Source organism: Triticum aestivum, chromosome 6B, assembly GCF_018294505.1.
Source record: "Triticum aestivum cultivar Chinese Spring chromosome 6B, IWGSC CS RefSeq v2.1, whole genome shotgun sequence".
Lineage (NCBI taxonomy): Eukaryota > Viridiplantae > Streptophyta > Magnoliopsida > Poales > Poaceae > Triticum > Triticum aestivum.
Window position 1 is genome coordinate 230858266 of NC_057810.1, and position 21374 is coordinate 230879639.

Consider the following 21374-nt stretch of genomic DNA (forward strand, 5'->3'; position numbering starts at 1 on the left):
TCAAAAGGAAGGGCAAGAAGGCTATCGCTTCTAACCTGCTTCGACTAGCGGACTCTTCTGAGTCGGAGGTAGCCCTTGACTCCCTTGGCTTATTTTTTAACCATCTTATTGACACAGATCATGAGCAGGAGGACACGGGAGCAAGCCGTAACAAGGCTGATGAGGTAACTATCCTTTTCTCCGACTCTGTGCCGTTGCCAAGACGGAAAATCCGCAGGATGACCCAGAAAGTAAGATTTTCTCATCCTTTAGCTCATCACGATCCTCAGTTTCTTTTGAAGCGGCAAACTCATGAGAGCCGGAGGCAGACCCGGACCAGCAAGGACGCGGAGCTCTCCTCCGGCTTACCAAACACTCCAAGGAAACGCCAGAATGAGGTCACTTCTGTTTTAAATAAATTCTACCCCTTGGCGGGTCTCTTTCGTCAACCACTCAATCCCTTTGACTCGGATTATCAGGATACTTCCCCTTCCTCCGGCGAGTCACTAAAGTCCAATCTGCCAACTTTCAACACTGCACCAGGGTATGATAACCCGCTCATTTTGCACTTATTTTAATCCCTTGCATCTGTATTAATCTTTTATTTTGACACAGTGGTCAAGCCAGGCCCAGCAAAAGGGTTAGGAAAAATAAACCAGCTGAAGACAGAGTTGCTACTGAGGCGGTTCTTGAGACAGTCATGCCGGACTCAACCACTCGTGAGCCGCCATCTGAGCCAGCTCAAGACTTACCACCTCCTGCCACTGATTTGCCCACTAATCAAGCTGCTGATGAGTCAGAGAATCCAGAGGCTCCTAGCCCGGTCCGGACAGATGATCCTTCCAATGCTGATGTAGAGATCACCAGAACCGGCTATGTTGAGCCGGGAAGGCCGACTGTGCTGGCCAAATGCTCCACCAAGGAAGAACTTCTGGACCAGCGCCGAGTCAAGATGGATGTTGCCAACTATGCTCATATGAGCATTGGAGACATCTTTTCTGGCTACATGAGCCAAGTGCACAGCAGCCGGAACCTCGAGATTGACATGGTGAAGCAGATGCACCAAAAATTCGAGGTATAACCCGTTCTCTTTTGTTCATTCACCTTTAGTATGCCAGCCCCCAAGTCTACTGATTATGACGCTTATGTTGTAGACTTTGAAACAAACTTTAGCAACATAAAGAAAAGAGAAAAATTACGGCTTACCATGTAGTCCCCAAGGGGCGGCTTAACCAATATGGTTGAGCCGGTTTTTATATAAAATTCTTATGGGTCCTTGAAGAGCAATACGCATTAGCCCCCAAGTGCCAAGTATTATTGCTTGCAAAGTGCTTGGGACTTACTCTTGTAAATCGCCATCTTATGAACCGCCATGGAAAAGAAAACTCTTTGGGATGTTAGCCCCCAAGTGCCAAGTGTTATTGCTGGCAAAATGCTTGGGACTTTAACATTATATAAACAATTGACTTGACTCTTATTCTGTACTTGTATAGGCCACCACGAGCCAACTTGAATCCGAGGTTACTATTCTGAAGAGCCGCCTTGAAACCCAAGAGTCGGAAATTGAGAAAGCCAACACCAAGTTCAAATTCAGCGTTTCTGAACAAGAAATACTGAAGAAAGAATTTGAGGTTGAAAAGAAAGCCTGGGTTGATGAAAAGACAGCGCTGATTAACCGAGCTGAAAAAGCGGAGGCGGCTCTGGAAGAAGTCACCGGTGAGCTAGCTTGTTTAAAATGCCACGTCTCGCAAATGGTCTCCGCAATCTTTGGTAAGTCGCCTTCCAAGTGTATTTTCATACCTCAGCCTTTCAATTGATCATAAGATTGGGATTAACTCACCTGATCATGTTCATACAGGCCCTAGAAGTTCAAATTTGAACCAAAACATGCTGACCAAACTGAAGGCAGTATACACTTTGGTGGAACAGTTGTACACCGGGTCTCAACATGCATTAGCCACGGTGGCTCTGTCAAATGAAGTGCCAACCCTCCTGGTGGAAGTCTTGAAGAAGCTGTCCGTTCTCCCTCAGCGGTTCAATGAACTGAGGCGATCAGCTGCAAGAGCCGGAGCGGTAAACACTTTAAGCCAGGCCAAGGCTTGGCTACCAGAACTAGAACCGGCTGACAATGCCACCGGCTATCCAAGCCTGAAGGAAGATGGCACTCCTTTCGAAGACCCAGAATTTCTCGCGTGTGTCAAAGAGATACGCCCCGTGGCTACTCTGATAGCAGATGAAGTGGATCTTACCAAGTACCAAGCGGGTTACGATGGAGAAAACCGGATAATTCCAACGCCTCATTATGAAGTGACTAGTCTGATTCCCCCACTCCGTAAGCACACCTTCGCTCCTGAAGTTGACCCGGCCGGCCTTGTTGATGCTGAAGCTGAATTTGAAGCCTTAAACAACATTTACTGGTCATCATCAACCTTCCAGGAAAGGGAGCAGGGTGAAAGAGTGGAGAGGGCTAACCCGAATGCTTCAGGCCAATCGTGAAGGTGAATCTGCCGTGGCGGCTCATACCTGAGATGTACTTAAAACAATGTGGATTATTTGGACTCAAGGAGTCCTGTAATAGGATAGAAATAACTTTATTTTGGCAGTGCTATCGCGCACGTTTTAATGCTTAACGCCATTAACCCGCAATGTTGAATCCATCCGTGTTACTTGTCATCTGCTTACCGTACACTTAATCCGACATGATGAACTGTCCTGTATGTGAAAACAGACTGCAAAATCCATTGACAGTTTAACACGCGGCGGGTCAAAAGGATGTAAAAATAATCATAGATTAGCTTGTTGTAAAAACACAACTATGATCCTATGCTTTATAACTTCTGAAATTTACACCACCGGCTTATATGACCCGGTCGATAAGGGTGATAACCCAGTCATTGGATACCCAAAAAAACAATGATGCTTATGGATCGGCGACACATCAGTCGATATTGAGCCGGGTGAAAGCAATCATACTTAAACTTGTAAACATCAGAAAAAGTCACAAGTCGAAAGGGTGTTTCCAAAGACAACTTAAATCAAAAAGAACAAAACATTGCAAGGCCACTGATTCGAATACGATCAGTAAACCGTTCCAGAGGGGTTTAAGCTAGGATTCGAATACGATCATGTAGCCCCCAATGGCTTTGGCGTTGCGCCGATCAAGAGGGTACCGACAGCTTTGTTCTCTTTGGTTCGAATGCGACCTATGTTTGAACAGGAAGCCCCCTAATGACCTTGAGAGTTTTTTAACAACTCTGATTCGAATACGATCAAAGTCGGTTCCCAAAAGGGGTTAAGCTATGATTCGAATACGATCAAGAAGCCCCCTAATGAGCTCGGCAGTGTGCCAATCAAAAGGGTACCGACAACTGTGTTCTCTTTGGTTCGAATACGACCTATGTTTGAATAGGAAGCCCCCTAGTGATCATGATTTTTAATGGCTAGACTCAAATACGATCATAAGCCGGATCAAATATGATCAGCCCCCAAGTGATCATGTGAGAAAATAATGACAATAACAATGACAAATTTACCTTGAAGGAAGGAAAAAAGGACAGAGGTCCTGCTTTATTATTTATCATAATATATACACTGGCAAAATATGTACATCAGGAGAGCCTATGGCTCAAGTGTAGTAGGGCCGAAAATGAGCTATATTCCACGACCGGCGGGTCTCTTCCTCCGACTTACGTGAGTCTTTGCGCTCTCGAATATCGATAAGGTAATATGACCCGTTGTTCACGTTCTTGCTGACCACAAAGGGCCCTTCCCAAGGTGGGGATAGCTTGTGCGCATCAGTTTCATCCTGGATGAGCCGCAGCACCAAGTCACCTTCCTGAAAGGCTTTGGACTTAACCCGGCGGCTGTGATATCAGCGCAAGTCTTGCTGGTAAATCGCCGAGAGGGCTGCTGCCAAGTCCCGTTGTTCATCTAACAGGTCAAGAGCATCCTGACGTGCTTGCTCATTGTCCGCCTCAACATAAGCCGCTACAAGAGGCGAGTCATGACGGATGTCGCTAGGGAGAACTGCCTCAGATCCATAGACCATGAAGAAAGGTGTATAACCCGTAGATCTGTTAGGAGTAGTATTAATGCTCCATAACACAGAGGGTAACTCCTCAACCCAGCAACCCGGCGTCCTCTACAAGGGGACCAAGAGCCGGGGCATGATACCTTTCAAGATTTCCTAATTGGCTCTCTCAGCTTGACCATTGGATTGGGGTGAGCCACTGATGAAACATCAAGCCAAATATGCTCACGTTGGCAAAACTCCTCCATGGCGCCTTTAGACAGATTAGTGCCATTGTCAGTTATAATGTTGTGTGGAAAGCCAAAGCGAAATATCACCTTTTTCATGAATTGAACCGCCATGGTTGCATCACACTTACTGACTGGCTCTGCCTCAACCCACTTTGTAAATTTATCAACCACCACTAAGAGGTGGGTCTTTTTATCTTTGGACCTTTTAAAAGGCCCGACCATGTCAAGCCCCCAGACTGCAAATGGCCATGTAATTGGGATCATCCTCAATTCTTGAGCCGGCACATGAGCTCGTCTTGAGAACTTTTGACAACCATCACATTTACTGACCAAATCCTCTGCATCAGCATGAGCCGTCAGCCAATAGAATCCATGACTGAAAGCCTTAGCCACAAGGGATTTTGACCCGGCATGATGACCACAATCTCCTTCATGAATTTCATAAAGAATTTCTTGGCCTTCTTCAGGAGAGACGCAACGCTGAAACGCCCCTGTAACAATGCAATGATGCAACTCGCCACTGACAATAGTCATAGACTTAGACCGCCGAGTTATCTACCTGGCCAAGGTTTCATCCTCAGGCAATTCGCCCCGGGTCATATAAGCCAGGTATGGCACCGTCCAATCTGGAATGATAGGAAGAGCCGCCACCAATTGTGCTTCTGGGTCAGGAACAGCTAAGTCTTCCTCTGTGGGTAGCTTGACAGAAGGGTTATGCAGAATATCCAAAAAAGTATTGGGCGGCACCGGCTTACGCTGAGATCCCAGCCGGCTTAAAGCATCAGCCGCCTCATTCTTTCTGCGGTCAATGTGCTCCACCTGATAACCATTGAAGTGTCTCGCAATTGCATCGACTTCCCGGTGATAAGCCACCATGAGAGGATCCTTAGAATCCCACTTTCCTGATACCTGCTGAGCCACCAGATCTGAGTTACTAAAGCACCTTACCCGGCTTAAGCTCATCTCCTTAGCCATCCGGAGACCATGGAGTAAGGCTTCATACTCAGCTGTGTTGTTAGTACAGGGAAACATCAACCGGAGCACATAACAAAAAATTTCACCTCGAGGGGAAGCCAAAACAACTCCAGCCCCCGAGCCCTCCAATTGCCTGGACCCGTCAAAATGAATTGTCCAATACGTGTTGTCCGGCTTTTCTTCAGGCATCTGTAGCTCTGTCCAATCGTTGATGAAATCCACCAGCGCTTGAGACTTGATAGTTGTGCATGGCACATACTTTAAGCCATGAGGCCCAAGCTCAATGGCCCATTTGGTGAATCGTCCTGTGGCATCTCTATTCTGAATGATATCTCCCGCCTTCCGCCTCTCCTCATTAAACCACCGAAGAAACTGCTTGACCGGTTTAAATTTTGGATCAATATTGAGAGTGTGCTTAGCGAGTTCTCTTGGTACACCCGGCATGTCAGAAGGTTTCCATGCGAAGATGTCCCGGTTCTCACGGATGAACTCAATGAGCGCGCTTTCCTATTTGGGATCCAAGTTAGCACTGATACTGAACTGTTTTGATGAGTCGCTCGGAATAAAATCAACGAGCTTAGTATAATCGTCCGACTTAAGCTTCATCTCCGGCTCATGTTCGGTGGTTGGCTTCTTTAAGGATGTCATATCTGCCGGGTCAACATTGTCCTTGTAGAATTTTAACTCCTCTGTTGCACAGACCGACTCAGCATAAGCCGCGTCACCTTCTTCACATTCCAAGGCCACCTTCTGGCTCCCATGCACCGTAATGGTTCCCTTATGACCCGGCATCTTGAGCTGCAAGTACACATAACATGGTCGTGCCATGAATTTGGCATAAGCCGGCCGGCCGAACAGAGCATGATACGGGCTCTTGATCTTGACCACTCCAAACATCAAATTCTCGGCTCTGGAGTCATATTCATCCCCAAAAGCTACCTCTAATTCGATCTTACCGACTGGATACGCCGATTTACCGGGTAAGACTCCATGGAAGACAGTGTTGGACTGCCTAAGGCTCTTATCAGTTAGCCCCATGCGACGGAAGGTCTCATAATAGAGGATGTTGATGTTGCTGCCTCCATCCATGAGTACCTTGGTAAATTTATATCCGACCACCTGAGGGGCCACCACCAGGGCTAAGTGACCCGGATTATTCACCCAAGGAGGGTGATCCTCCCTACTCCATATGATAGGCTGCTCAGACCATCTCAAGTAACGAGATATTGTCACATGATATTGTCCACTATTCAGCTGCTTTGGATTGCTCTGGTATCGGTCAGGGTGTGCATTCGGTTTTTTCGGTTTGATTCGGTTCGGTTTATACGGTTTTTGGTTTATACGATTTTTATACTTCGGTTTATACGGTTTTATACATATATACGGTTCGGTTTCGGTAATAACCATTTTTTTTCGGTTTGGTTTCGGTAATAACCAAAATAACCAAAGTTTACGCGAATTTTTGAATGACACATGATATTTTGGTCAGATGATTCGGTCTATGTATGTATGTTAGATGTTTCTGTGATGTATGAGAACTAAGAACTGTGTATGTAGATTAGATTATTAGAATTTAGATGGCAGAAGACATGATTTGGTCCATGGCATATGTATGTACGTACAGCCGGTGGTGCACTTGCGTAGTTTTTTTTCTTTGAGGGCAAGTACTAAGTACTACTAAGTAGCATTGATTTTAGTTCAAAAAAAAAGTAGCGTTAGTTTGGTTTTTTTTTATTTTAGACAAAAGTAGTGTTGGTTTGGTGGTACAGAAGCAGTACGAACAGCCTTTTTTAGTAGAGCAAAAGGAGCGACCAACCGCACTAAGTGCCCTGGTCAAACAATAGGCCCAACAGAATTGAACAAGCACCAGCGTGGGCTGGAATATTTGAGGCCCAAACACTAAAACAAGCACTGATGCAGTCGGTAGGAGAGAAGGAAGTGTGGTTTAGTCCCACATCGGCGAGCGGAGACAGGAAGTGGTGGGCGGAGAGCTATAAAGGGAAGGGCGGGTGGAGGGTTTCACTCATAGCTTTGGGTATTTTCCGCACACTGAAGCTACTTTCGGTTTTTTTCGGTTTAACCGAAAACCGTTCGGTTTAAACCGAAAAAACCGAAGTTCAAATGGTTTTCAAATTTGGAAACTGAAACTGAAACCAAAACCTGAAAAAACCGAAGTTTCAGTTCGGTTTGGTTTTTTTCGGTTCGGTTTATGGTTTTAGTTCGGTTTTGCACAGGCTGAGGTATCCGCCTTGCTGCTGCTGCTGACCGCCCTGGCCGGATTGCTGATTATACCCACCTTGGTTGCCCTGGGAATTTTGGAAATCGGGATTTGGCCCGCCGCTCGGGCCATGAAAACCGCCGCCACCTGAGCCGCCGCCCTGCCCATTGTTACCATCAAACAAGTTGGAATTTTTGAAGGCCTTCATGATCGTACAGTCCTTCCATAAATGGGTAGTCGGCTTCTGCTGAGTGTCGTGTCTCGGATAGGGCTCGTTCAATAATTGCTCAAGTGTGGGGCCTGACCCGCCGGACCGGGGAGGTGGTCTCCCTTTGCGCCATTGGTTGTTACCCTGCGTACTGGTGCTAGCCACAAAATCCAAACTACCGTCAACCTTATGTTTATTACCTCCTTGATTTGTTGGGTTGTGCTGAGGGCCCTTGCCATTGCCATTCTTCTTTCCCTTCCCTGCCTTGTCATCATCAGACTCGAAATCCTTGGTACTATCAGAGTCGGCGTACTTGACCAGAGCCTCCATCAGCGTGCCCATATCATTACAATCACGCTTGAGCCGCCCCAATTTTTGTTTCAGACGCAAAAAACAACATTTTTTCTCCAACATTAAGACTGCAGAGCCGGCATCCATCTTATCAGATGAATGTATTATGGCTTTAACCCATTGCACCCAGTGGGTTGTAGACTCTCCCTCCTCTTGCTTGCAATTCATCAGATCCACGATCAACATGGGCTGCTTGCACGTGTCTTTGAAATTCTGGATGAACCGGGCCTTTAGCTCCGCCCATGAACTGATTGAATTAGGTGGCAGGCCTTTCAACCAGGTGCGGGCGGTCCCATCCAATCATGGTAAAGTACTTAGCCATTGCAGCATCACTAACCTCCAACAACTCCATAGCCATCTTGTAACTCTCAATCCATGCCCCGGGTTGTAAGTTGGCCGTGTAATACGGCACCTTCCTAGGTCCCTTAAAGTCTTTGGGCAAACGCTCATTACGTAGAGCCGGCACCAGACAGGGGACTCCTCCGGTCCTGGTGGCCACACCTACCTCGATAGAAGTTGTTGGATAAGCCGGATATGGCTGGTAAGACGTCAATTGAGCCGCCTGCTTAGCCGCCGGTTGAACCGCTTGCTCAGCCTCTTGACGTATTCTGTCTTGATCTATCAAGTTAACGGCCTCATGGCACGCCAGGTTAAGCCCACCTGGCTGGTCACGGCGCATGATGTTGCTTGAAACGGCTGCTGAATCCATGTGCCTGCTATAACTCGGGCTTCGGCTGGGATGAGGGATCGAGTGGATCCTGTACCGGCTGTATGAGTACGCCTCCTGCTGTGCCAAGGCCGTCTGAAGAAGTTCTCTGACCCGATGGGTTTCAACCGCCGCCGGAGAGTCACCATCAATTGGGAGAGCTGCCAATCGTGCCGCTGCCGCTATCATGTTCTCCAACAGGTTAGAGTAGTGACCCGGGGGTGTTGGTACATACTAAGGTGGCGCCATGTTTACGCGGGGAGGTCCCATCACCTGCGGTTGAACCGGTGCGCCATCCCCGGGTGTTGCAACATGGTCCGCTCCTGCGCATGGAGAGAGCCATGGCGGGTTGCCTGTATGCGGGGAAAGCCAGGGCAGGTTACTGGGCCCTGCCCCTAGCGTGTGAAAGAGGTTTCGAGCATCATAAACCGAGGGGAGTCGAGATTGAGTCTTATGATGCCTTCTCCTCATGACCTCATTAGACGCGTTCTGGTCTTGCGTGAGCCGGAAAGTTTGTGCCTGGATCTGCTAGGCCCGAACATCCAGAGTTGCCCGCTCTGCAGTTATCCTGACATCTTCCACTGCTAGATCTTCCTTGGCCTGTGCCATATCCAATTTTAACTGTGCCACCTCCTCATCATGACAAGCCTGATCCGCCGGGTTGATCACGGCTGTTAACATAGTGGTCAGTTTATCTGTAAGATCCATCAGCACCTGAGCCGGCGAGCGCACAGGGCCTCCTGCCTCGGCTGCTGCTGCCCCAGAGGTCATGGCTGCCGTAGTTGTGGAGTCTTGGATAGGTTGTGTACCGGCCATAAAGATCCCAACCCGGCTCGGCAGCTCCAAGCAATCCGGAAAACTGCTGCCATTGGAACAGCCCCCGAGCCCGCCGTCTTGCAGTTGATACAACGAATCTGTCTCTCCTGTGGATGCCCACCATCAGAATAGATGGCCGTGTCACCACTAGATGCCAATCCTTCGGAGATCCCTTCAATGATGCATCCCACGAAGTCATGCTTCATAGCAGGCGGAGCCCCGGCGGGTTCCGCGCATTGAGCCGTTTCGACGAGGTCGGTGCAGATGTCCGACTCAGGGCCCAGCTCACCGATCTTGCCGATGAAGACGTGAATTCCGCCGAAGGGGACCCGGTACCCGTACTCAATTGAGCCGGCCTCGGGACCCCAGCCTGCGTCGTCGATGTAGAGCTTGCCGCGACGACTCTTGGTCATCCGGCCCACAGCGTATCCCTTGAGCCCTTCGAAGCTGCCCTTCAAGAACTCGAATCCACCATGCGCTGGCCCTACGGTGGGCGCCAACTGTCGTGGAATTGTCACGGCAGATGTCCTAGTGAAAGGACTTAGTCGTGGAGCCATCGCAACTAGGAAACTGAAACTTGAAGGGGTTAATCGGGACAAAGGACATGAGGTTTATACTGGTTCGGCCCCTTAAGGTGAAGGTAAAAGCCTATGGTCCAGTTTTGAGTGGGATTGCTTATGTCTCGATAAACAAGGAGCAAATTGCTTGACCTAGCTCTCAAGTTGATTTTACTTGCCCTGAACCGCCGCCGGGTTGTCCCTTTATATACAGAGACCGATGCCCAGCGGCTCTACAGAGTCCCGGCCGGCTTATAAACAGTGTCCGGCTCAGTCTCTTAATATTTCTTGTCATACAACACAAGTCACGTATACATGGCGGTTTATCACTATGGGCCTTAAGTCGCCTCTGGGCTTTGGACCCTTACTGAACCGCCATCTTCAACCTTGGTCTTGGGCTTCAAAATACTCATAGGTATAACCCGGCCCCTCCTGGGCGGGTCATACCTAATAGTTATATTCCCAATAGGCCGTATGATCGGTTGGCCAAACATGGGCCAATAACAGACCGCATTATGGTCGTAAACGGGCTAGAGTTGGAATCGTCTGTTCATGGGCCGGCCATAATGGGTCGTCGTTAATCGGCCGTATTTGATGACGCTATGAAAATGGCCCAACGTATTAATGGGCCACAAAACGGGCCGACTGTAACCTCGGGGTGAATTTAGCCCACAAGCAGAAAATGACAGTAATGGGCCGTAAGTAAACGAATGCTGGAAATGAGCCCAAGAATAAATGGGCTCTTAGAAAGCCGAAAGATAACATGGGCTGGAAACGGCCCAACGGAATAACGAGCCGTTAATGGGTATAAAGTGATACACTGTTCATTACGGGCCAGTTTCACCACGGGCCGTTAATGGGTATAAAGTGATACAGTGTTCACTGCGGGCCAGTTTCACCACGGGTCGTTAATGGCCCAAGAGTTACAAAGGGCCTCATATGAGCCGAATGACGTCATGGGCCATACATGGGCCAGAAGTGAAAACGGGCTGGAATCATATTGGATGGCCCAGATGACGCTACTGGGCCTAATTCGGATAGGGCGTAACGGGCCTTGGGTTAGCAGGCTGTAAATGGGCTATATGCGAACAAGCCGTTAACAGGCTTTCCATGGGCCGGCCCGCCATGTTTTGACCAAGTCAAATGGGCCGGCCTTTTCACAAGAATGGGCCTCTATTGGGCCGTGCCATGTGTCGACGTATCATAGGCGCCTTCTGTCCAATGAGTGGATGACATCTGTCCCAACGATGAGCCGACACGTGTTTCCTCCAGCCAATGATGATTTTACACGTAGAAAATCCCCATTGGTCCGGGCTGCTAACGGGTTATGAGATCCAAAACCCGACCCGATAGCTTAATGGCGTTCCATTATGATGGATGCCACATGTCGGACACCCTTGACGAAAGCACTTCTGTGACGCGTGATTTATCGTCATGGAAGTGGACACTTCCGTGATGATAATTTTGGTAATGTCATGGAACACTTCTACGACAGCACAGGTATGACTATCTTGATTCTGTCATAAAATTTTCATGGATGTACATGCATGACAGAAAACACGACCTACTATGACAAACATGTATCATCATGGAAGTGTATTTTTTTGTAGTGCAGAGTATGAACAAACTCGGCATCACCACTTTATGCCTCCTTGTAGGTACATTGTGCTGATGCGTCCACTGTCGCATGTCCTTATACCAACTTTTTGCTATTGTTAATGTAAGGGTGCATGTAAAATGAAGCGACCACACTATTACCTTAAGGACATGTCTAACCAGTGTAATTGTTAATCTAATGCCTCCAGTGATATGATGCAATTAAACTATGTTACAAATGGTACTCCTGTTATTTTCCCTAGTATGATACGTAAGTTGCTTCTTTACACTGCTGAGTGTCCTGGTGTCCCCACGGTCCCATGCCCTTAAACCAACTCTTTAGCTGCTGTTGATCTACTGTATCTGGTAAACAAGCAATGCCACCATTAAAGTAATCCCATATTTGACGAATGTCATTGTTGATCGTAATGCTTCCAGTAACATGAAGCATTGCTGACGTTTTAAATTTTCTATTATCCTTGCGTGATTTCCATGAACATAATCAAGATGCTTCTTTTCATTTTGTGTACCTTTCGTACCTTGTTATTGACCAGCAATTGTTTTTTCTATCTTTTTGTGCAGATAGGGATATCCATTTCACCTTGTTGCTATTGTGACCTTTTGGTGAACTGCACAAAACACTTTTTTTGGAATGACTGTCTTGTGCAGTTCAACTAAAATGTCACGTGGGCAACATCTCTCAATTTGGGTGGAACTGCACAAAATGGTGATCGGAGTTTCCAAAATCTCCGTCAAATTATGCTGGTAATCTCATGCAACATTTTATTAGCCTTTGCAAGATGAGCCGTCACTGTCACCACAATGGCACTTTATTTTAGTGGAACTGCATAAAAAGATGAGCAAATTATAGTTGCACCTTACATGAGCAGGACAGTCAACCGTAATGTTGCTCAATTTTAGTGCAACTACTAAAGAAGAACCTGCCAGCTCACGAGAGCAAGTACTTCTTGCTGGTTGAATGACGCAATCTTTGCTTCATTTCAGGTGAACTATAGAAAAAGTCGCATGAATTGAATCATCGAGTGAAGCTGCATGTTGACTTCAACTAGTGCCACTATTATAGTAATCATGCTCTTTGTTATCAGTGCAAACAGGAATGCTCAACTACAGATGTTGTGATGGTCAAGAGTATTCGCCAAGTTCTTGGGTTGTATGACACGGCTAGCCAAGATGGATTTAATCTCGATATTCACTTTATCAAAAGGCTCTAATGGGATGGTTCTGAATCTTGCAAGCTGGGAATCAATGAGATGTGTAGGCATGTTTGTTGTACTTATTATTTGAATCTTATTTGTTGGTTCGGAATCTTGCAAGGTGGGAATTAATGAGATGTGTAGGCATCTTTGTTGTACTTATTATTTGAATCTTATTTATTGGTTCTGAATATTGCAAGCTGGGAAACACGACATGATGATGCAGAGGACAGCAACCATAACAAATTGTTCAAACTTTGTAGTATTGTCTTTGTGAAAGTGCAGCAAATGTGTTGCTCGTGTGCATCTTGAGAATAATAATTCTAATTGTTCTGCATGTTGATCATGTGGCACTAATAGAACGAGCCAATGCATTGCTTGTTTTAAGAATAAATTTCTTAAAGCTAATTAAATTTAAGTAGAGTGACCACTAACACTTGTTATCATAGTACCAATACAGACCCGCTCGTGAACCGACGTGTGGCCGGAATAGGTTTCTTAGTGGAGGCGTTTAAATGCGCTGAAGGTGCATGTTCTGTCGGGCATGCAACGGGCAAGGGAGGGGTAGTAACTATTTTTGCCTATACACACTCAGTTTACTGTGGAATCCAGTTCCCCAAGAGCTGAAAACGAACTGCTGCCACCGCCTACCCACTCGTTCACTTCAAGAGACTCGAATGGCGATTCGAGGGGTGAGCCTGCTAGATATGGACTTCAGCAAGGAGTCCACCTTTGAATTCGTCATTCAGTCCCTTGGCCACACCAAGTTGAATGTGATGTACACCAATGATCCGGACTCGGTGAAGCTCTGCCTCGCCGAGTTCAAGCAGTACCTACAGGACGAGAAAGCACAAGGTCGTAGGACTAGACCTTGTGCCCATCCATTCGTCTCATGATAGGGACTAGCGGATCGCCGCCGCCAAGGTATGCGTGTGGGATGAGGTTCTCATCTACCACTATTGTAGGGCCATCAGAGGTTCTGGAGCATTCGCTCGTCTCATCAGCAGTGCCGGCTGCACCTTCGCTACGCTTGAGAGAAGGAAGAACACGATGATTCAGCCATCTGGTGCAACAAGCCTGTCGACATCCAGAAGCAATACAAGATCATCGGCAACAGGCAGGAGGACTTCATGGTTGACCTCGCCAAGACCATCATCCCCTTGCTACGCCTACATGAAAGAAGACAATGATACCAAGGACCTGAACATGTGGGAGGTACCTCTGAATCTAGCCTACATAACCTACGTGTCCAAGGACGCATATGCATGCACGACATGTACAGTCGGATCTTGGACATGAGGGTGTGTCTGCTTCCCGTAACCGACGAGTACATGGACAGCCGCAGCATCATAATCACGCGTGCCAGGAAGGTCTAGATGATGTACTTTATCTTTTTAAGCACCTTTATCATCTGAGTGTTTCATGCATTAGCCTAGGTGTCGTAATTATCTATTTTGTCCGAAATATTTCGTCTAAGAACCCATTGACCTGTTTGCTTTTTTTAGTGGCTATTTGCTTATGTATGTAACTAGTTCACTGGGTTGTCGTGCTTTGAATCTCCTTCCTCCCAACATATTCCCCTTCTCAGGTGGACCCAGTAGGTCTTGTACACAGACATCTGGGACCAACCACCTATCTATCTGTATTTCTTTATTTTGTTCAATCTTTTGTCCTCTTCATATACAGCGGCTGGCGGCGCTGACGCACACGCCTCGGTGACCCATCATAGCCTATGTCGTTGGCCAGGCACCTGAACAAGTCAGCCCTTGTACTCAACTCTGCTTGCATCTTCCCCCGATCCAGTTCATTTGGTCTGAGGTCTTGACGTCGTCCCTCGCCTTGGCGCTCTCGCCGCCGTCTATCGTTCCCAACATGGTCAGCAAAACAAGAGGAATCGGGAGACGACTGTTCATTGAGAGGCTGACAGTCTTGGGCCCACCAGGTCCATGGCCTAGGTTTTGTTGTTTAACATGCATAGCCCACGACATGTTTCAACTTTTTTTTGTATCTAGCAGGTATCAAGCGGATTCTGGGCCTCCCAGCCAAGCTTGTCTATGACATCAGCAGCCCAAGTTATGTTTCTTTTTTCTAGACAACGCATAGCTCAGTTCAATTTTTCTATAAGAATGCAAAACTGAATCTATGTTTCCCTTGTATAATAGAAACAACATAAGGTTCTGTTAAACCTGTCGTTCCTCCAACCATTTTATAGACCTTCCCAATTCCTTTATTTTTTTTTGTTTTCATTAATTCTATATCTGAATTTTCTCCCACTTTCTTTTCAATGTAATCTGAGTTTTCTCCTAGTACTTTTCCATAGAACCAATGCAGTTGTCCCACGTCTAGCCTAAAATATAATACCACGTCCTATTAACTCATCAAATTAAAATGATATTTAATCAAAAGTTCTTACAAAATAATAATAATAATAATAATAATAATTGCTTATATATAACTTGGCAAGTTAACTCCTGGTGATTGCGTACATAAGCTTGCAAAGATTTTACTGACCAATGCAGTAATAGACGTGCAATTATCTGTTTATGTCTTTATAACATTTCTCTGTCTAGCCCGACATGATATTTTCACCCAGCCCAGCAAGTCCGTGGATTTCGAGAAAAAAGCAAATGGGCTTTAAATTCTACCATAATATATAAATGGGCTGCATTGGCGCTAGATCATTGTTTCACCCAACCCACCAAATGGACTAAAAAACAAATGGACTGGCTGACATGTGGGCCAATAGGTCTAAGCCTAAGCACTTCCGAAAAAATAAAAATACAAAGGTCGAAGCTAAGCAAGGCCTTGGATTTACATCCAATGGCCGGCATTCTTCTTCAACCTCTCGTCTTCTTCCCCTAGTGCTGCCAGGACCGCCTGCTCCGGCCTCCAGCGTCCAGCGGTGCTGTTTTGCGTGCCTCATAGCAAAACGCTAACCCATCGACGCCCAGGCCATCCCTCCACTCCTCCGCACCTCCTATTATTCTCTGCCAAGTGTAGGCCCACCCCGCACCCGAACCAGTCAAGTTTTCCACTCCTCTACGTCCGCGACTCCACTGTCGCATCTTCCCCATCTCCGGGGAGTTCCAGTCTGGGGCTTCACCGTCGTCCACCGGCTTGGTGCGCTCTGCACGGTGTGGTAAACGTGGTCAACAAATGAGAGTCATCGGAAGATGACTGTACGTAGAGAGGCTGATAGTGGGGACGCACCATGCCCATGGACGCATGCATGCAACTACATCCTTTTTACCCTAAAAATAATGTTTTCTCCCCCTGACAGCTGGAACTCACTAGCTACATCTTCGCACGCAAGGAAGTGTGTCCTTATTACAGGCAAAAAATTGATTCTTCCCCCTAACAGCTGGGACCACCAACTATATCTTTGCACGGAAGGAACTGCGTCCTTATCCTCCCTGACAGCTAGAACCCACCCAGTCGAAGCGTATGTAGAATTGTCTGTGTACATGCCGGTCGATCGATCTGTCTGCCATGATGAACCGTGGCCGAGTAAGGAGCGGTAGCAGTTTAGGCAGTCCAGTCCAAACGTGTACACGTACATACAGCCAGATGCCAAAAAACATGGCCGTGTACGTACGTATGAGCGGGGTCTCGAACACGTACTCACGCATATGTACCGCCAGGGCTCGTGTACATGGAGAGGCCACAGATGGAAGCAACGGCGTCCTGTTCATTGGAAGCCAACCGGCTGGGTTGGAATGGAGAAACTGCGTCGTGTCCATGGGGTGGCAACGAAATGCGTCTTGTTCATCGAGAGGCAATGGAATACGTCATGTTCATCGGGAGCCAACCGGCTTGGACAGAACAGCCGAAACGAGGTCTAGCGTACTGTAGAACGGAGGAAACGGGCCTTCTATTCGACCACGTACGGTCGAAATGGGGTCTTGTTAATCAGGAAGGGTCTGGCGTACTGCAAAACGGAGGAAACGGACTTGTGTTCGACCGCGTTCGGTCGAAACGGGGTGTTGTTGATTGGGAGGGGTGTGGCATACTGCAAAACGGAGGAAACGGACTTGTGTTGGAGCGCCTATGGTCGAAACGGGGTCCTGTTCATCGGGAGGGGTGTGGCGTACCGCAAAACGGGACTCCACAGGCTACTGTTCATCCACCGTCGACTTCCTCCAGCTGCCACCTACTACTGTTCATCTACCGTCGACTTCCTCCAGCCTCCACCAGCTAATGTTCATCCACGGGGTCTTGTTCATCCAGCCTCCATCGGCTACTGTTCATCCAGCCCTAAGCGCGTAGGGGTCTGGGCCCATTGCACACATGCATGCTGCGAGGGCGGTCGGAAGCAGACCTAGCCTCCCTAATACAAGAGCAGGCGTTCCAGTCCAATCCGGCGCGCGCCGCTCAGTCGCTGAAATCAAGAAGGCTTCGGCTGATACCACGATGTCGAGTGCCCATAATTGTTCCCACGTAGTTGGTTAGTGCGTATAGCCCAGCGGCCGGACTCAGATAAAATATCCAGATCTCGTTAAGCATGTTATTTTGAAGTAACCGCATACGCTGAACAGGGATCGGGCCCACCTGTCTCCTAGGTGGTCGCAACCTGCCCTGTCTCTCCGCCACAAAGTCATCATCAGGGGGCTGCCGGGAACCCAGGCCCACCACTACCTGGGTGGAACCACCTGCCCCTTCAGCCCCCATCTCCGAACAGTAACATAATTATGTAAAAGTGTATAGTATATTTACCCATGATCACCTCTCGAAGTGATCACGGCCCATTAGTATAGCATGGCAGACGGACAAGAGTGTAGGTCCACTGATGTAATACTACCAACCTATACTAAGCATTGGGATAGCAGGTAAAGGTAACAACAGAAGTAACAAGGACAGGCTATGAAGCAGAATATGTTCATCTGAAAGCGGTATCAGCTACACTACTCTAATGCAAGCAGTAGAGGGAAAGAGTACGCGATATCGGGATGAAGAAGGGGGGCTTGGCTAGAAGCTTTGTTGCACAGGAAGAGGGGTCGTTGGTGATGTAGTCATACTCGGTGGCATCAGTGCCAGTCTCGGGGTCTACCGAAGAAGAAGATGGGGAAGAAACAGTAAATATGGAGCAAACAAAGCATCATAAAACATAACAAGGCAATACGCGGTGCTAGGTATGCTCTAACGCGGTACTAGGCGATGCCGGTGAAGGGGGGAAACATCCGAGAAATTATTCCCGGTGTTTGACGTTTTTGGACAGACGAACCTGAGGGGGATTGTTGCATGTTCGTTGTGTTAGGGACGTGTGGCAGACGAACAGACTGCATATTCGGGTTTGTCTCATTGTTCTGAGCAACTTTCATGTACAAAGTATTTTCATCTGAGTTACGGACTATTTTATATTACTTTTTAAAGTTTTAATCAATTTTTACAGTTATTATTAATTTGGAAATTAAATAGCTAAAAGCTATGGGTACACATAAGTGTACCCAGAAGTGTACACATGAGGCTGACTGGTGGGGACAGGGGGCTGACCAACAGCCCAGTCAGCAGTCAAGTTTGACTGTTGACTGGTCAACTTGACCAGTGGGTCCCCCCTGTCATAGTCACACTAACCTAATCAACATATTAACTAGTTTAGTTAGATGATTAGGTCAATTAAGTTTAGTTAGTTTAATTAAGAAAAATTAATTAATTATATTTAGTTCCTAATTAATTTTATTTATTTATTTATTTAATTTACATTTCTTCTTTTTTAGGGGGGTGGGCCCCACGTGTCATTTGCGTAGGGGGGCTAGCGGGCACTAACGGGCACTGGGTGCAGGGCGTAGCCTGGGCGAGTGTAGCGGGCTCTCGACCGCTGGCCTCGGGCGTGGTCAGCGGGAAGGCATGGCGAGGCTACCGGCGACCGATGGCGGGGACGGCGACCAGCGGCGAAGCGGGACGGGAGCGCAGGCGACTCGGCGGGGCGCTGTGTGCAGAGGAGGCGAGGCGCGCGTGAGCGATGCACCGATGCGAGTGAGGGAGCAGCGGGATGGCGCGGGGCGTTGCAGAGGTGCGGCCAATCGCGGGCGATGGCGGCTGTGATCGGACATGGCCGACAGCGGCGGGCGCTGGCCGGCAGGGCGGAGTGTGAAGGCCGAGGCGGAGCAGACTAGTGGGAGCGCGCAAGGCTGCCGGTGTAGAGCAGCAGCAGAGAGCGGGAGGAGAGGCCAGGGCGCGAGGCGGTGGCGTGGGCGGTTGCAGCAGTGAGGTGCGGCACGGGAAGGAGCAGCACGGCGGGGCGCGGTCGGCCCGCGACGAGCACGGCACGGATTACGTGTGACAGAGAGAGGGAGGAGGAGATTGGGGTCTTACCCCTGTTGTAGGGGATCGGGGCGGCGAGGCGTGATGTAGTCCCACGGGAAGGCGGTCGGGGAGGTTCGGCGAGGTGCGGAGTTCCGAGCGGCGGCGGCGTGGTGGTGGCGACGAACGTCGGGGGTGATGGGGTCTGGCAACCGGCGAGGGGCGTCGTTGCCCCCTGATCCAGATCGGGGGAGCGAGAGGAGCGAGGGGATGGGTGTCGTGGGGGGAGTGGGTGGTTGGGTTCTAGCGTTTGGTCAGGATGGGGGATAAGGGAGGGCAGCCTGGGCCAGGTGGACTAGCCTGGCTGGGAGTGGCCCGGAGGGGAGGGGAAGGTTTTCTCCTTTTCTTATTTTTTTTTGTTTTGTTTTTACTTTTTATTTATTTTTCTTTTCTGTTTCCTTTTAGTTTTGTTTTAGCAAAATACCAAAATGGCACCTAATTTGATGTTAACAAATATGCCACTACCACATTAACTTGCTACCCAAGCTAAAATAGTATTGTAATTAACTAATATTTAAAAGTGTTTAGATAATAGTTTTTGCTACTGTTTTATTCATCTTATAGTATTTAAATATTTTATAAAGGTGTGGTTCCTCCACCATAATTACCTATGCAATATTTTGTTCACTCCGAACATTTTATCTTTACTATTTGAAAACTCTTATTGTCTTGTAGCAACCACGATCCGAATGGACCGAAGTCTCTGTGCTTAAGTGCCATCCCTGGATCGATATGCTGACACACACAGTACCTGATGAATTATAACAGGGTTCAATCACACACTTATTACATCGAGGTCCTTATAAAGAGTATTTATTACAAAAATAATATGGCTGAAGGCCATCTAACTAGAGTAACTACGGAAGCTTCGAAGATAAATGAGTCCATTAACTTCAACAGCATAGCTGAGTGCATGACAACAACCTAGCGCACCTGATTCTTCGTCGGTAAAGTTTGCAACATGAGACGTTGCAGCCGTGTAGGTCAGCACATGTAATATGTTGGCAGAGTTACACTATAGAGCAAATGAATGAAAGAAACTATATCTACATGCATATTTGGCTGGTGGAGGCTCTAAGTTTAACTTTTGCATAAAGCTAATTTTTTCCTACAACAAAGGAATAAATTTTTATTTACTACAAAGTTTATACCAATATTCGGAAGGTTCCTCCAACTCAATCCCACCATTAAAATCAAGTATCATCATTAAACCCAATACATTAATTAAAGAGTGATGAGATCATCATAAATATCCACTTCTAGATACTCAAAATTGTCCATAACTGGGGACATGGCTAACCACGACTAGTTTATACACTCTGCAGAGGTTGCGCACTTTTCCCCACAAGACTCGACCGCATCCATGATCAGAAGATCGAGACATAGTCTTTCTGAAGCTTAACTCTCTACTCTGGGTAGACTGGTACACCTACTTTCCCCTACATCTGCTAGTCCACCTCTTCAAGAGCTCATGCAACTTACTCAACTATGCCAGAGCCCATAATGGCTTGTGGCTGCACACAGAAGTTTCTAGGCACGAAATATCATATGATCCCTTTGAGCCTGGGTGGCAAGCCAAGGGAAGATCACACAGGTACTCCGGGGTTCCCATGGGCAAGCATTGGTTTCTCCAGGTGCCCCAGATGTGTATTAAAGTTGCCACCTTAAAGTTGTCCAAAATTATTATCTCTCACAACTTTCATGAACCACGAACCAATCCCCGTCTACGAGCATGGCTAAGCAATATATGAACATAACGTATATTCTCGGGGTGATCAAAGGTAATGGGTTCCTACCTCAAGTACTACAACAAAACCACATGTTCCCAATCCTACTGATGCAAATCTTTGAGGGGCAAAACTAACGCATAGTAAAAACTGGGTATTGAAAAGTATGATCAGAGTGTAACTTGCCTTGCTGACGGTCCGAAAACTATAGAGATTCGTAGTAACAAGCTTCACACTCTGAAAATCTATTGTAGACAAACAATAGCATACATAAGCACTCAAGCAAACGATGCAAAGAGAAAACGAAAAAAATCCAAAGAACTCAAAAACAAGCAAAAAACCAATATAAACAGAAAACAAATTTTTAACAGCATTATATTTATGTGGATTAGATCTTAAAATAAGGTACATGAGATTAGCTACGATTTGCAAAAAGAATCAACTCAAATGGAGCTACGAAACTCAAG